Source organism: Mixophyes fleayi, chromosome 1, assembly GCF_038048845.1.
Source record: "Mixophyes fleayi isolate aMixFle1 chromosome 1, aMixFle1.hap1, whole genome shotgun sequence".
Lineage (NCBI taxonomy): Eukaryota > Metazoa > Chordata > Amphibia > Anura > Limnodynastidae > Mixophyes > Mixophyes fleayi.
The window spans coordinates 344,073,442-344,089,492 of record NC_134402.1 but is presented as its reverse complement, the minus strand read 5'-3'; the positions used below and the strand labels follow the sequence as shown (position 1 = coordinate 344,089,492).

At 40.0% G+C, this 16,051-nt stretch overlaps 1 long non-coding RNA gene across 1 annotated transcript in view; it reads right to left on the bottom strand.

Moving 5' to 3' along the window:
* The window catches only part of LOC142108784 (uncharacterized), a 218,098-nt gene extending 202,366 nt beyond the window's left edge, over positions 1 to 15,732 (bottom strand). The window contains exon 1 of the long non-coding RNA XR_012680227.1: positions 15,461 to 15,732. This is a non-coding gene — a long non-coding RNA (uncharacterized LOC142108784). The remainder of the gene's footprint in view (positions 1 to 15,460) is intronic.
* Positions 15,733 to 16,051: the final 319 nt, after the last annotated feature.

Here is a 16,051-nt window from a genome sequence, read left to right as displayed (position 1 = left end):
GTAAGCATTTTCTAATAGTATAGTTTTTTTCACATTACCTCTCTGACAATACATAGCAAAACATGGACATTATTATGCAAAGAAAACTTATTTCTCTGCATATTTGCATTTGTTAATTTGAAAATTTTAGTTTTTTGCGATAATTATCAATTGTGGTAGGTCATCACGAAAATGACACAACACTTGGTATTATCAAATTAGTAATTTATGTTTGGTGCCAATATCTGCTGCAATTCTGCTGGCCATTTAGGTAGCTTTAAACATAGGCTACAAATTGCAGTCTGTATTTGGACCAAAATAACTGACAATCAACATTGGATTAGGATTTGTCAAATGTACAACGAGAGTGGAAGATTATATGCCTGTGTGTGATCATTATTTGACTGCACTTACTGTGGCTGACAAGACCTGGCCATTTGACTTTTGCAAAAACACTTTGGTTGTTTTAGCTATATTATTTGGCTCTATAATATATGGGCATTGATATTGACATTGAGGCCCAAAGTGTGGTTTTTAAAGCCGTAGTATATGCAAACCCTCTACTTCACTGCATCGCCTGACCCCATACCAAAATTTGGGTAAGAGCCGTCACTCTACCCTCCCGGGCCACTTCTGAGCATGTGAAGACTCAGAAGAGGGTCTCCACTCTGCTTGTTTGAGAATAGAAAATTGGCCTTGGGTGGAGCAGGGGCCTTGGGGGGAGCAGGGGCCTTGGAGGGGAGTGGCAACAGACATTGCTGGGCCCCCCCTCATCTCTAAATTATGTTCTTGCCTTTGTAACTAGAATCTAGTTACTAGCTCATGCATTGCTAAGGGGAGTATAAACATCCAAATATAGAATTTGACACAATAAAAGATCCTCCAGGTCCATTTAGTCTGCCCTTTTGTATGTGTGTGCCTTGTGGTTTTTGTAGGGAGGGTTAAATATTTTAGATCTACTGCTGACAATTTTTAAGCCAACACAAAGTGCTTCAAAGTCCCTTTATCTGTAAAATAATTTAAGAACAATGACCACAAATGAAACTAATGAAACATGCTGACCTTGTCTCACATTAAGGACTGAAGTGCAATAATACTAGTATTGTGATGTCTTATATCATAAGCAAGGTCTGATGTATGAAAATTGATGGGAAGAACATTGTTAAATTGTCACTGACAAGTGCAAGCAAATTTTCCAGCAAGCATTTGCTCTGTGTGCCCTTTTTGTCTCACTTGATAAATAACTTGCAAAGTGTCTTGCTTGGATTTGAGGCTCACTAATCTTCTGTAATACAAGGTTGCCTGGGAATAAATCTGCATTAGTTAATCAGGGGATAAAGAGCTGTGATTGAGCAGACAGCTCCTGGGCAATGCTACAGTCATTTAAATGATCCCAGTAATTGTGTAATCCATTAATCAGACTCAAATATCATGATAACTCAACTGATATTCCACAGAGTCTTTATTTTTGCTAGTCCAGATACTGTCGCATATGTGCTTCAATCACGCAGTGTGGGCAGCTACAAAACTGATTTTGTATTGCTACTGAATTCTATTTCATTTATTTTCTTTGTTACACAAGAAATAGCTTCTCCATGGTTTACCCTTTTTGTTATAAAAAGCATTCTTGAAACTTGTTATTAATATAAGGAAAAATATGTTAGTTAGTTGTGCTACACTCTGTCTCCAATATCCTTGGTGGTCTAGTGTGACAGGATGGGGGCAGTGAAGCCGCCGTCCATGTAACACATGCGCAACCAGAAGTGTCGCTTCTTCCGTGTTTAAACAAAAGAATGATAGCAGAGATACACATAAGTAAAAGTAAGCTGATTCTTCAGAAAGTCCTTTATTTGGTACAAGGAAAAATGCACAGCACAGGGACCAGCATCAACTTTCCAAAACTAAAAGTCTCAGATAATTATGCAACATAGAAATTCACCATGGAAATGCAGCTAAAGCTGCAAAAGTTGTGGAAAGTAACAATTGATCCAGGAGAGAGTCCAAATGCTGATGAAGTGGATAGAGCCATGAGGACCATAGGCTTGGCTGTGTAGAACAGCATGTGTATTCCATCATCAATGGAAAAGTGTCAGCACAAGACACGTGGACAGCTCTGAAAATTTTGTATGTAGTTTGGAGTCCAATGATACCAAGTTGTTGACGAAATCGTGAGGGCCAAGCTGCTGCAGTTCCAATAACGAATTTCCGTCAAGACAAATGCTGAACATTCTGGTTTATTTACCAAAGGTACCAAGTCCAAAAAGCTCAAGTACAAATGCTTCGTATGTCACAAAGTGGGGCACAAGGCATCTGAATGCATGCTGAGAGATTCAAGTGGTGCACAGAAGAAGTATGTCAAACCAAACGAGTTGGCATTGAATGTTTTGAATAGCATTGGCATTGAACCATAGACAGCCAAGGCGCTCTGTTTGTACCAGATTTGGGAACCAACCTTATCGCTACAAGCATTCTGGAAAGAAAAGATTACAAAGTCCATTTCGCAGAGGACAAATTTGTGGTGCAAAATGAAAGAGAGAGTGTAATTGTGACAGTAACCCGATGTCCTAGAAACCGTAAAGTGTTGTGCGATGGCGGCTTCTGATGCAAATCAATCCATGGAGCTATGGCATAAGTGACTGGGTCCTCTGGGATATTACAATATTCAGAAACTTGTTGATGGGATGGTGACAGGGATCACTGTGAGCAGCCCTGAGAGACTGGCATGTGAGAGCAGCATAAAAGGTAAGCAGGGGAGGACTGTCAAATTTTAGCTCAGGGAGATGCCTCCCTGCCCTCACCCGCTGAGGGTAAGCACACGCGTTGTCCCTTTCTAAAGTCAGCAACTAGAGCTGAAGTACCGCTAGCTCTAGTGCTCACATACTTCATGACACTCATTGATGATGCCACAAGGATGACACATGTATATTTCATTAAAGCCAAAAATGAAGTTGTCAACAAAATTACGGAATACAAGAGCCTGGTGGAGAGGTCTGAAATTAAAAGTCTTGAGATCCGACAATGATGAAGAGTATCACACCAGGACTTTAGTTGTGTTCCTGAGAAAATATGGCATACAGTATCAAATGACAATCGCCTACACGCCAGAACAAAATGGTGTGAGTGAGCAAACAAACCGTACAATTGTTGAAAGAGCACAGATGTATGTTAAATGACGCAGGCCTGGAAAAAGGTCTTGGGCGGAAGCAGTGTCCATTGCAGTATATCTAAAAAACTGTGCTCCCACAGTAGCTGTGAAAGGCAAAACACCACTGGAGGCATGGTCCAGGAAATAGCCAAGTGTCAGTCATCTCAGTGTCTTCGGCTATAAGGCATATACCAAAAGAGAAGCGCCGGAAACTGGATCCCAAGTCAGTGGAATGCATCATGCTTAAATACTGCCAGGAGAGTAAAGGATACAGACTCTGGGACATTGCAAATAGATGTCTCTATGTGATAGTTCACAAAATAATGCCACTTCGCGGAATGGTGGAACAAGAACCACAGCAAAAGTTTGTAACACTGGATATACAGGCAGCGGAAAGCATGTCTGAAGCTGAGGGTGTTAATGTGGACATCCAATCGGAAAGCAGGAATTCTGTGAGGAGCAGCAGAGGAGTTTCCCTCAGGAAATATTGCAAGGAATTTTCTAACATAACCTACTGTGAACCGCAAAACATTTAAGATGCAAAATCAAGTAGCGACTAAGAAGAGTGAAAGTCAGCAATAGATACAGAGTTGACAGCTCTGTAGTTGACAGGACAAGTAACTGTAAACTGATGAAGAACAAGTGGGTCTTCTGTAAAGGTAAATGCGGTTGGAACCTTTGCACGCTATAAAGCCCACCTTGTTACCATGGGATACATCCAAAGATCCAGGATCGAATATGGAGAGAAATTCTCGCCTGCTACGAGATACAGAACCTTGAGGTTAGACATTGCCATTTCTACAATCCATTATTTATTACTGTACCAGCTTGATATTAACTCAGCATTCCTAAATGGAGGTTTAGTTGTGGAGATTTATATTACGAACCACCAATGATGGTGACCTACCTGAACACCATAATGATGGTGTGTTCCAAGAGGGAAAAGTCTGCCTGCTGAATAACTCACTATACAGCCTAAAGCAAAGAGGTTATTGCTAGAATGTCAAACTGGATTCTGTGCTGCTAGAGATGGGCTTTATGGTTCTATGAAAAAAGCTTACAAAAAACCCGCAGGAAAATTGCTCCCGGATAAAACCCCAGTGCCATAAATAGCCACAAGAAAAATGCTCAGACAGAAAAATACCCACATGGAAACAACCTTACACAGAAATATTCCCGCATGGAAAAACACTCACACAGAAAAATGCAGACACGAAAAAATACCCATATATAGTAATTAATTAAGTATATTAATTTATTGCTATACAAACCTGGCCTGTGTATGAAGCGGGCTTAAATTCTCTTTTAAATACCAGAGGTTTCCATCTCATTGATTCTTAGAAAATAATACAAATTTTGTGAGGATATATATAGTTAAGAGGAATTGTTAAGAGAAATTATTGTAGGTCAGAGGCTTCTTTGTTTAAATGTTTGTTTTAATATGTTTAAAGTAGCCTATTGTAAGCTAGCTGCAACTGTAAAGTTTTGTTACGTTCCTGGTCACCTACAGTGGCTCATAACTCATTGCTGTTCTTGTTGGCATTTACTACTGTTCAACATGCCGTGCTGTGTACTAACCTCCTGGCTAACTAAACCTTTGTGATTTCTAAAGATAAATCTGTGTCTGAGTGATCTGCAAACCCTATATCCTCACACTCACACAGGGCTCCTTCATAGTGCAAACAATGGAATTATCAGGAAGCCAGAAAAACCACAAAGTTATGATTTATTTGGGGTTTGATTATCTTGCATTTCGCACTATCAATGTAATGGTGACTTGGAGATGCAGACAAAATCGCTCTGTAACGAACCATTCAATTATAAAAACAAAATAAGGCAACATAGTTCAAGAACCAACAGAACATTGTCATGACTCTTGTCCTCAAAAAGCAGCAGCAAATGTTGCCAATGAGGCAAGACATGAGAGCAGCAAGTGCCACTCCAAGCAATGTGATGAGACAGGTGTAGTCAGGGTTAAATAATGATATATTGGCCCATATAACCAGACAATCTTCTCTCCCAAGAAGTCTTCTTTATCACAGGACACACAGTAATTTTCCCAATCCAAAAACCATAAATTTTGACATTTCTGCACAGACAGGTTGCCTAGAGGTGAAAAAGAGGAAATATGAGGCACTCCATGACATGGTTGCCACTTCTGTGCAGCAATATGAGCAGGTGGAAGATCAACTACATTACTTAAGAAGAAAAAATTTGCAATAAAGAATTTTAACTGATTTATTATTTATAACATTTGTTATTTAATGTCGGTTCTTTCTTTGGGGCTCCTCTTTCATTACGGGTTAAAAAATGTATTATTAAATAATTATTGTTTCTATTTTTTCCGCTCTCATTAGAGTTTGTTGATAAAAAAAATCTGTTCACAATTTCCTGTATTTACCTTACAAACATTTACACTCAAGCCCTCTGCATACACAGGCCACTATTGCATAGCAATGAACTCATATACTTGTATAGTAATATATAATTACTATAAGTGGGTATTTTTCTGTGTGAGCATTTTTCTTCTTTTCACAGCCATTTATGCCTGTGGGGCTTTATCTGTGAGCAATTTTCCTGTGGGCTTTTTTCATGTGAGCTTTTTTCTGGTTACCTGACTTTATTAGGTCAGAGACTGATCAATTTTTGTATTGTAAAACTATAGAAGAACATTTTTTCATCATATTAGTATACTATACGTTGTTAGCAGGCTAAGAGAGACACATTACCAGTGTAAAGCATCTGTTGAAACTGAGATTCAGATTAAAAAAATCTAGGCCCATCACTCAGAAATCTCCAAATCCACCCTCTGTGTTCCTGCAGGGGCGCCTGCTTAGGATGGCCTATAGAATGAAAAGGAGAATATATCACTAAAACCAACAAGTTTTCCATCAAAGTCCAACAGTCAGAAACTAGACACAAATCGTCTTCTGACCCTACTACTCTGGAGCTCTTCGTACCACCAAGTCCAAATTTAACTGTCTTCTCTCTACGCAGGTGGCTAAATACCTCAACTGGCTCTGGCAAACCTTCTACAAGAAGGGGGTCAAGGTGGACAAAATTGTTGCTTCACGACTCCGCATGGCCAGGACCCACAAAAACATTATTTCGATTTGTGATTCCCTTAATCAATTGATCCAAAACACTGTGGCTATCAGAGCTGCATTTCAAAATGATTACACTTGTTTTTATAATTTACTGGCCAAATTGATTTCTGATTTTCGTGCTAAATCCAGACTCCCTAGATTATCCCCTAGTGCTCTTACACACCTAAATGCCAAAATTTCCATCGAAGAAATAGAGCACACCTATCAAGCGCAGAAGTTCAGTAAGTCTGTTGGTCCTGATAGTTTCCTGGCTGTGTACTATAAGAAATTCTCTTGTATGCTTGCTCCCCACCTGCACTCCCTATATAATAGCGTCATTCGTGGTAACCAGGGGCGCACGCAGGATTGTAACGTGCACGTGCGCCACTGGTAACCTCTTCCCCTCTGAAATGTTGGAAGCCAGGATTGTAGTGATCCTTAAGGGGGGCAAAAACCTGCTTAATTGTGCTAGTTCTTGTCCCATCTCCCTGCTAAATCTAGACATCAATTTTTATGTTAAAATCTTGAAAAACTGTCTGAATGATTTTCTCCTCTCGCTGATTAATTATGAAAAGGTAGGCTTTGTACCAGGACGCCAGGCGAGGGATGATAACAGACAGGCCACTGATCTTCTTTACTTGAATAATCGCCCCTCTTCCAAGGTCCTGATTAATGGTACACCCTTTAACCTGGTCACCATCAGTAATGGTACACAACAGAGTTGTCCCCTATCCCAACTGACATTTGCCCTAGTGCTCAAACACTAGCTTCTCAGATTAGATTCAACCCAGACATACAGAGAGTGTGGGTGGGTAGTACTAATTCTAAGATTTCTCTTTTTGCAGATGATATCTTGCTTTTACTGTTCCATCTGACGATCTCCCTTCCCAACATCTACAATGTTCTTCAGGACTACAGTGTTGTCTCTGGATATATACCCCTTGCACACAGACCCCCCTACTACCAAACTGCTCCCTACTCTCAAAGTGGATACTAAACTCTTGGACATTCATTTCTTCAAATTCACTTCAGCGATATCTCCTTTAACCCCCATTTGGCATAGCCCCTAGTTCCCCCCTGGATCATCTGCTATGAGGTACTGTAGCTGGATCCAAATAGGTTTTAAATTCCCTCTAGATTTTCCATCCACAGTAACTGGTTGTCCCTGGCAGAACTTCAACAGAAGCCCCTATCTGAGATAGTTAACCCCTTTGCATTTTTTTCAAAACTGCCATTTCCTTCGCTCCCTGCCCCTGACACATGCACTTCTGGGGGTATATTTACTAAACTGTGGGTTGGAAAAAGTGAAGATGTTGCCTATAGCAACCAATCAGATTCTAGCTGTCATTTTGTAAAACGTACTTAATAAATGAAAACTAGAATCTGATTGGTTGTTATAGGCAACATTTCTAAGTTTTTAAACCCACAGTTTAGTAAATATACCCCCTAGTATTTACCCCTTTTGAAATAATTTGCAAACAGCACCCTTTAGCTAAAGTCATTATATCTCAACTGTACACTATCTTTCTCAGCGCTGAGCTTCCCTCTCGGATATCTCATGAAGCTAAATGGGAAAAAGATCTTGGTTCCCCCCCCAGATAAGAAGGCGTGGACAGACATAAGACTGGGGATAGCCAAGACCTCCATATCGACTGAAATAAAAAAGACCTCATTCAAATTTTATCATTGTTGTTATTACACTCACCAGAGACTCTATAGTATTTATCCTTCCTCTTGTCCTTACTGTTGGCAGGGTTATGGTCACAGGGGCACTATGTTCTGGTGGACCTGCCCGTTGTTGTTCATTTCTGGGAGTTCCTGGTATTCTTAACTCTCAAGGCTCCAGTGGCGAAGGATCCCTTGGTATTCTTGCTCTGTTACCCCCAGTATCTTGATAAATTTTCCAGAAGCTGACTGTGCACATTCTGGTGGCTGCTAAAACCCTAATAGCTCTGACCTGGAAACACTCTTTCCCACTGTCTCTCTCTGCACTCACCAGATCCCCCATGTCATAGCCATGGAGTAGATAACCAACTAACTTCACAATAGGGGGTATGACATCAATAAGGCCTGGACCCCTTGGCTGTTCTCTGACCACAGACTCCCGTCTCCCTCCATCCCTGTGCTCCAGTCTCCCATGATGTCCCATGGGGGGTGAACAGTAGCCTTCCCTAGTTGCCTCCCCATCTTTATCTCAGCCCTTCTACTTCTTGTTTGATCAGTGGTTTCTCACACGGTTCTATTTTGCTCCCTCCCCACCATTCTTTTTCCTCTCTTCCTTGTCTCTAAATCTATTTTGGTTGATTTTGATGTTTCAGCTTTCTTTTAATGTGAAAAGTTGGTCAACTGTTAGTGTCTGTTGCACTCCGCCTGTTATTTTATTGTGATCTCACTATTCTTCCTGGACCTAGATAGGCTGTAGTACTCTTCTGTGTATGCCACAGTCCCACTGTTTTGCTTTCTGTATTCAAAATAAAGAGTAAATAAAATTTTAAAAAAAGATCTAGGCTATGCAAATCGTTTGTTAGGCATGAGGATTTTGCAAAATCTGAAAACAGGGACTGTTACAATTGATCAACAGACATACATTGAGGCACTACTTACCAAGTATGGAATGGTTGATGTGAAGCCAGTGAGTACTCCTAGTGATAAAAGCATAAAAATGGTAAAAGCCATGTCACCAACAAGCAGCAAAGAAATACAGGAAATCAAACAAGCCTATTATCAAAGTGTCACTAGGAGCTTAATGTTTGCATGTATTGGGACTCGCCCTGATAGCACACATGCTGTGAGCCGTGTGAGCCAGTTTTCAATCAACCCTGGGAAGCAACACTGGATCCCAATCAAAGGAATTCTAAGTTAACTGAAAGGTATAAGTTCCTTAAAGTTGGCATATACAAAGTTTAAAAATTCATCTTTAGAGACTTTCTGTGATGCCGGTTGGGAATCAGATGAGGATGACCTTTGTTCCTACACATAATATCCGCTTGTCTTAGCAGGTGCAGCCATCAGCTTGGCAGGCAAAAAGCAACCCATTGTTACCCTATCCAACAATGAGGTGGGGTATATGGCAGTCACAAAAAAGAGTTTGTGCAAGCTTACTTTTCTTTGTCAGACTGAGACCAACAACATTGAGTGTGATAACCAAGGAGCGATTGACTTGTCTTCTAGTACAAAGGACAATGGATGGTCCAAACACATTGCTATAAGACATCACTTCATACATGACTTAGTAGAGTAAAAGTCTAATGTGTAAGTTATGTAGCAAGCGAAGAGAATGCTGCATATATATATATATTAATGAAGGGCCTGACATCACTCTTGCTGAACGTGTTCCTGCAAAAATGTGGACTGGAATATACTTGATTGATTAATGTTTATATGTTTCTCCATTTGCTTGTTTTGTTTATTAACCCCATGTTTTCTGGTTACAGGGAAAATTGTTTGATAAACGGTTTGAAAATTGTTTTGATAACGTTCTATGTTTTTTCTTGTGGTCAGAGACACCACTGGGCGAGGGAGGAGGATGTTAGTAAGGAGCACTATGCTCTGTCTGCTATACGCTTGATAGTCTAGTGTTACAGAAAGCGGGGCAGTGGCGCGGCCGTCCACATAGCGCTACTGAGCATGGGCGAACCGGAAATGATGCCTCGTCTGTGTTCTGCGTGTAGAAAGAAGGCGCAGCATTAGCAATTGTTTGGGGTGATTAGTTGTAGGAGTGACCTGAGGCTCAAAACATAGCGCAGCCTGTCCCATAACGTTACTGCACGGAGGTGCAGTGTGCTAGAAACCTTCAACTTGCATACATGTATATGAAGAATACTGCTCAGTATACCTGCATAAGACTGTTGTGCCCAATGGAAGAGATGGCCCTGATCACATCTTACATAGTAACATAGTAACATAGTAACATAGTAACATAGTTGATGAGGTTGAAAAAAGACACCAGTCCATCAAGTTCAACCTATTTTGGATCTCCTGCGATCCTGCACTTATATTTGAAATTAATCCAGAGAAAGCAACCGCCCATCTGTTTCAATTTTGAAAATCCCCCCAGACTCAATAGTGCAATCCAATTTTTACCCTATATCCACTACTATCCTTTATTTTAAATTAACGGTTGTATCCCTGGATACACCTTTCCGCTAAAAATTTGTCTAACCCTTTCTTAAACATATCTATTGAATCTGCCATCACAACCTTCCCTGGCAATGAATTCCATATCTTGACTGCCCTTACTGTAAAGAACCCCTTCCTTTGCTGGTTGTGAAATTTCCTCTCCTCTAACCTTAGGGGATGACCACGAGTCCTGTGTATGGTCCTTGGGGTAAAAAGTTCCCATGAAAGCTCTCTGTATTGACCCTTAATGTATTTGTACATAGTAATCATATCTCCCCTTAGGCGCCTCTTTTCTAAAGTAAACATGCCTAAACTGGCTAACCTTTCCTCATAACTTAATGACTCCATACCCTTTATCAATTTTGTCGCCCTTCTCTGAACCCTTTCTAGTTCCAAAATATCTTTTTTATAGAGTGGTGCCCAGAACTGTACTGCATATTCAAGATGAGGTCTTACCAATGATTTATACAGTGGCAAAATTACACTGTCTTCCCTTGCATCTATGCCCCTTTTTATGCATGCCAATACTTTGTTTGCCCTTGCAGCTGCTGCTTGACATTGAGCACTATTGCTAAGTCTACTGTCTACGAGCACTCCCAAATCTTTTTCCATTATAGATTCTCCCAAATTAATTCCATTTAATTTATAGATTGCGTTCTTGTTTTTGATCCCTGAATGCATAACCTTACATTTATCTGTGTTAAACCTCATATTCCATTTAGCCGCCCAATCCTCCAGTTTATTTAAGTCCCTCTGTAGAGAAGCTACATCTTGCTCTGATTTTATTACCTTACAGAGTTTAGTGTCATCTGCAAAAATAGAAACTTTACTCTCTAAACCATCACCAAGGTCATTAATAAATATATTAAAAAGGAGTGGTCCCAGCACGGAACCTTGAGGAACTCCACTTAAGACCTTTGACCAATTAGAAAATGTTCCATTTATCACAACTCTCTGTTCCCTATTCTCTAACCAGTTTTCGATCCAAAGGTTCTGCCAATGAAAATTCCTCAGAACAAAAACACATAATAATGTTGAAGTAAATACACTAGTGCACATACCTCTAGATAAGACTTAATGGGACACTAACCTCAGAAAATCTCTGCGCCAAAATAATGTGTAGCACCGGGGAATGTATATGCTAAACGTTGTTTTAAGTTATATCTGTTTAGGTTGAGAGAAAACTGAGAGGGATGTGTCTCCAATGTCTTTGTTTGAGCTCAGTCATGTTTTTGGAATTGGTCACGACCCCAATTGCATCATCCACCATATTAATGATGTCCCTTTTATCCCTTGCCATTAGACCACACCCCCAATGTGAGAGTATTATCACATCTCAGTTAGGTTGCCAGAAGAGCTGTTGAATGAGCTAAAAGATACATGGGGGAGATAAAGAAAATATTGGAACTGCATTAAATGAAGAACTCTGCAAACAGACTTACTAGCACCATTATAGAAATTAGATAAAGTCCTATAACAAGCACAGATGCTTCACTGCAATCCTCCTCTTTCCACAACTAGTTGGTTGCTATGGTCACCTCCAAGCAGCTGGATAGACAGTGCAGTGCGATCATTGATTTCACTGCAGTTAATCACCTTATGGGGGTTTGACTTGCTTAGAGCCTCCTGATTGGCTTCAAGCAATTTATAATGCAGGAAATGCCACTGCAATGCCAATTGAGTCACTGTTTTTTTATCTCGCCCTTTTTCTGATTCTGACCCTTACTTTGGACTCTAGTTGCTCTATGGATGGTTGTCTGCACTGAACCTTACTTTGGGCTCAGGTTACACTCTGGATCATTATATGCCCTGACCCTTGCTTTCGGCTTTGATTCATTTTTGAATTGTTGCCTGCCCTGACTCTTGCTTTGGACTCTGGTTACTCTCCTGATTGCAGCCCGCTCTGACCATTGATTTGGACTCTGGTTACTTTCTGGATGGTTGCCTGCCCTGACTCTTGCTCTGGACTCTGTTTATTCTCTGGATTGCCACCTACCTTGAGCTTGTTTTTTGGACAGAGACACCTTTTTCAACATCTACCCACCCAGACACCAGAAATAACTTTGACCATTCTGTGGAGGCTTTGTGACTAAAGGACTCGGCCTGTATGAGTACCTGCTGTTCTGTATCACTTTATTAATGTCTTCTATACATCTAGTGTCAGTATCAGTTCCGGAATATTCCCTTACTGTGAAGAGCTTAAGATCTGGGGACAAACACATAACGATAACAGAACATCAGCCTGGTTCTAGGGTTCCATTCTGAAGACTTGATCACGGATAAAGTAAAGATAAAAAATAGGGTTAGAGTCCCTTTAAGTTGGAAATATACACTTGTAGCGGTGGTTATTTGGGGCTAGGCCACATGATCAGATTTACAGAGTGCCTCTTACTGTTTCCTGTTTATCTGATAACCCACACGGCAATAAGGAGCATCAGCAAACCTGACTTTCCTGCACTCATTTTATGGCACGCATCCAAGATAGACATATGTCCAAAACAACCAAACTAGTCCATCAGATCGACCTGTGTGCCACCAGCATTACTAGGGAACATGTACGTGACATAAAACATTGCTGCTGACTTGATGTGAGCAAAGAACTGTACACTGCATGGTATAGTGTTGGTAGAATTTATAGGTGTATATTTCATGTATTATATTCAATCTTTATTTGAACTACATCTGCAAACCTTGTGAGCAGTCAGTGCTGCTCAAGGCGAAACACACCTCATTATGAACATAAGTTCATATATCTAACTTGCTATGAGTTATGTTAATCCCTTTAGGGATATGTGGGCTGTCAGTTTCATTCTTTTTGTTATTAAACTTTTTGCAAACCTGCCACCTCTGGTGTCTTATATATTTTGCATTCTGTTTTTCCAATTTTCTTTTAGGAATTCTTTATTCTCTGAAGTGCTACATTCTGTGATGATAAATACATGCATGCGTGCACTCTTTCAATTAACCCACATAATGAGTTTCAACCTGTTTTTTGCTCTTTTGTGACTAACAGAAATTCCAATGCAGCTCCATGAACTAGAAGTCCAGCTCAGTATAGTGAGATGGAGACAAATCGCCACAGGCGCATTGTACAAAAGTGTAAATTTCATCTCAAAGTACTGTGTTCCATCACTTATGATAAAGTAAACTCTTCTGTATGTCTCCTAAAATACTAGTTGATTTAGGTTCAGTAAAGGCTGAAATGAATCATGTGACTAAGAGGACTTGGGTACTGTCTTTATTACATATGTCAATTTGTTGTAAATGCAGCTTTTTGTTACATTGCTCGAAGCTTAGCTGGAAATGAGGTGCAAAATTATGAGACAGAAAGTCCGTCTGGTCTGAGCCATGAGTCCATAAGCCTAGCAAAACGCACTCTTAATAATGCATCTTTTTGAAAAGACTGTCTTGATAGTTGTCCTGACTTGCAGGAGTTGGGAGGTATGTCCACTCAACAGGTTCTGTAAACTGTATTTCTGGACCAATAGCAATACTTTTAAATGTTTTCATAATGTATCTGGCATTATGCATGTATCATCATCATCATCATCATCATTTATTTATATAGCGCCACTAATTCCGCAGCGCTGCGGCAGTACAGAGAACTCATTCACATCAGTCCCTGCCCCATTGGAGCTTACAGTCTAAATTCCCTAATATAGACACACACTCACACACAGACACAGACAGACAGAGAGGGAGACAGACAGAGAGACTAGGGTCAATTTTGATAGCAGCCAATTAACCTACCAGTATGTTTTTGGAGTGTGGGAGGAAACCGGAGCACCCGGAGAAAACCCACGCAAACACAGGGAGAACATACAAACTCCACACAGATAAGGCCATGGTTGGGAATTGAACTCATGACCCCAGTGCTGTGAGGCAGAAGTGCTAACCACTAGGCCACTGTGTTGCCTATAGCAACAATCCGATTTCTGCTGTCATGTATTGATAGGAAAAGGACAGATCTACACCAGGGGGTAAAATTTATCAAGCTGCAAGTTTCCGGCAGGTTTGAAATGTGGAGATGTTGCCTATAGCAACCAATCAGATTCTAGCTGTCATTTATTTAGTTACTAAATGTCAAATGTTTTTCTTTTCTTTTCTTTTTTACTTATAATGTTAATGAAGAGTATGGAGAGTAGCTTTAACACTTCCCAGTCTCACATATGATCTTTGTGTTTATAGCAATTGCTTGTGTGTAATATGCCATTTCATTTCCAGCCATGCCATTTCTGAATTGGTGTGAAAAATATCTGGAGGTATAGTTACTGAACTGCTGGTTTGAAAAAGTGGAGATGTTGCCTATAGCAACAATCCGATTTCTGCTGTCATTTTGTAGAATGTACTAAAATTTAGAGATTTTTCACACCAATTCAGAAATGGCATGGCTGGAAATGAAATGGCATATTACCCACAAGCAATTGCTATAAACTCAAAGATCATATGTAAGACTGGGAAGTGTTAAAGCTACTCTCCATACTCTTCATTAACATTATAAGTAAAAAAGAAAAGAAAAGAAAAACATTTGATTTATCTTACTATGAAGGAACGCAGTATGGGAAATTATTATAAAGACTTTGTCAGTGTGGGATAACTGTCTGCTCTATCACTTGATTGCCACCAGGAGGAGTCTGCCCTCTACTTATCTAAATCACTTGGTCATGTGACCAATATGGTGCTCAGTTCCATCATTAGACAGAAGGTGCAGTTTCCATGCCAACCAGACCTCAGGGATGCCCTCCTGCTCATACCTTGAACAAATTGCCCTGATAATTATGCCTATATGGACTGTGGACATGATGCAAACTTGTTAACCACTTTCATATTGCAGTGTCTTAAATTTTCTATTGATGAGCTGCAAATACATTCCCAGTTTTCTTTAAAACTATCTAATACTTTGTTCTCATACTTAGATATGACACCAGTTAACTTATCACATTCTCGTTTGTTGATGTGTTTATCTTATGTATAAGAATAAATGCTGATAATACAGTTTATTTTAATAATAAATAACAGTTTTTCATTTGTTCATAAATAATACCAGCGCTAGATAAAACAATGCAATATAGTTGACACAATGCCAAATACATTGGCTCTGTCCCACTCAAACAATAACTCGACTGCTTACCATGTGATGTCGTCAGATGTTTGCTTATAGAAATCCAAGTGAATAGTTGCATAGTGAAACTGTTCAGTAAGTCCACACATCCTGTGGCAAAATTTCCAGAAAGGTATCCAAGTACAACTGCAGATAGATAGATTGAAAGTGGAGTCAAGTATTCCGGAACACAAAAGAGAGGATAGAGAGTGTTGTGCAACTTGTAGGGCTGCACATTTTTAGGCCCAACCTCTTGTAACTATGTCATACCCCAAATACGATATCCCTCCAATGCAAGTTTACAACATGCCTCCAGTATGCAGACTGCAACAAGTGCCAGTATATAATAAGCAACCAAGGCCATTATACAGTATGTGTCCCCAAGCATAAGTATATAGTATATTCATACCAGTAAGCAGTAACTGCTAAAGAGCTTATACCACCTTTTCCCCCATAAATGTTTTTCATATGGATTGATAGACATGCTTTGATAATGGGATCAAATTAAATTGCTGTATAAGGCAGCATATGAATGGTTGTGCTCATTTTATCATATGCTATCCTCTACAGCAACAAACACCTACTCCCCTTCCCAAAGTTCTGCCATTGCACCCCGTCACA